Below are 1,638 nucleotides of genomic sequence, written 5' to 3'. Positions count from 1 at the left end.
CTCCCACGCACCAGAACGCACTTTCGCTCTTATTTATTGGTGCACAGAAGGGCATGTGTGTTTGGTGGTGCCTCGTCCATATATTCTTGTGGGCGTACATTCCCCTGCAGGCTGAGGGCGGGGTGACGCTCCGTCGCGGTGCACTTCCCTCGCATGCCGCCCACTGTGGTTCATCATGCATCACCCCCTCACATATTCCGTGGTGCCACACCGTTGATATTATTGCAGCCGCTGTGATTCCGCGTATTTCACGCATTTCATTTTGCCACAATACATCCGCTCGTGTGGCCGCCGCATCCAAACAGCGGTGCCCAACACCGTGAGCGGCAGTCCACATCCTTGCATGCCCCAACGCAGTGGTGCTTGACTGTCAGCCAGGCGTCAGACAACACGAGAGTATTGTGCCGGCAGTACAACACACGGAGCTGCAGCGAATGACTCGGGCGGCGACGCATCTATTTGTCGCAAGGTAGTGAAAAGGAGTCGGGCAAAATAATGCCGGCTGCATGCACGACACCATACCCACAGCCAAAGCATGCGACGTGATGTGTGTTTCATTGGTGCTGTGAAATGCCTGCAGACGACGTCACTAGTGGAGGCACACCACCCATGATCAGCGGACAGACAATAATCGGCATGGGAGGCCACAAAAGGCAGCAACGACGCCAGCAGGAGCAGCTCTCTCTCTCTCTGTTGCCTCCGAGAAGTAATTATTCCACCAGCCACAGCCGGCTGTGCCATCGTGACACTCCATGCACGTCGTGGCTGCGTCAACACATCCTGCTCCCTGCAGCACCTCAAAAGATGCCTCACTCCGTCCACTAAGTGCATCGATGCGGGCCGTGCCTGGGCTGCTCGTCAGGACCACAGCGATGTGAGGGTCACCGAGTCGCAGCATGTTTGTTGTGACGTTGTTGCATGGCACCTGCACACACACGCAGCGCCTGCATCCCTCCCTTTTGTGTTCGCCCTCTGCCGGAGTGGCCACACACACGGGCAGCAGCAAATTCATTTCACCCTCGACAATCCAAAATCAACACCGACATCCCTCGCGACGCAAAGATCTCAGTTGCCAGCACGGGCCTCCTGCCGCTCTGCCATCGATGCCGAAACACGGCACAGTGCACGCACTTATTTTCCTCGTGTTCCGTCAGCCGTTTGGTTCACACATTCTCCGACGGGCTGACGCCCATAAAAGCACGCCACAAAAGCCACTGTGATCACACAAGCTCTTGCGATGAGCGTCTGTGTGTGCATGGATCCGCTGCTCACACGTGCTGGCACGACCGCCTGCAGCCGGTGCCCTCGTGCCAGTCCATCGGCTCCAGCATGGGAAAGAGAAAACGGTCTATTCCTCGTGTACTTATTCCCACCGGCAGTGCCAACACGCTGGTCGCCAGCCGTCATTCCTCAGCACATCCAGGAATGCTGAAAAGTGACGTGGAACCGTCAGCCAGCAATGCCACAATCCCCGCACACATGTCGGCTCCACCAGAGAAGACACACAAACTACAAACAACACCCCTCACATGTCTTCCGCCCATCATTCCAACACACCGCGACACGCCAAACAGAAGTATTCGTCACTCCATGCACCTCCCCACACAATCAAATAGTCCACGCACCACGCACGGCAGC

General features: G+C 56.8%; 1 annotated feature.

Annotated features, from left to right (window-relative positions):
• Positions 1–1,638: a sequence feature (areas not merged during assembly with more than two copies in the genome that could not be assigned to a particular haplotype).

This window comes from Trypanosoma cruzi, genomic scaffold (assembly GCF_000209065.1).
Source record: "Trypanosoma cruzi strain CL Brener 1047053516785 genomic scaffold, whole genome shotgun sequence".
In the NCBI taxonomy this organism is placed as follows: Eukaryota; Euglenozoa; class Kinetoplastea; order Trypanosomatida; family Trypanosomatidae; genus Trypanosoma; species Trypanosoma cruzi.
Note: the sequence above shows the minus strand (reverse complement) of the source record. Positions and strands in the feature narration are given on the sequence as shown.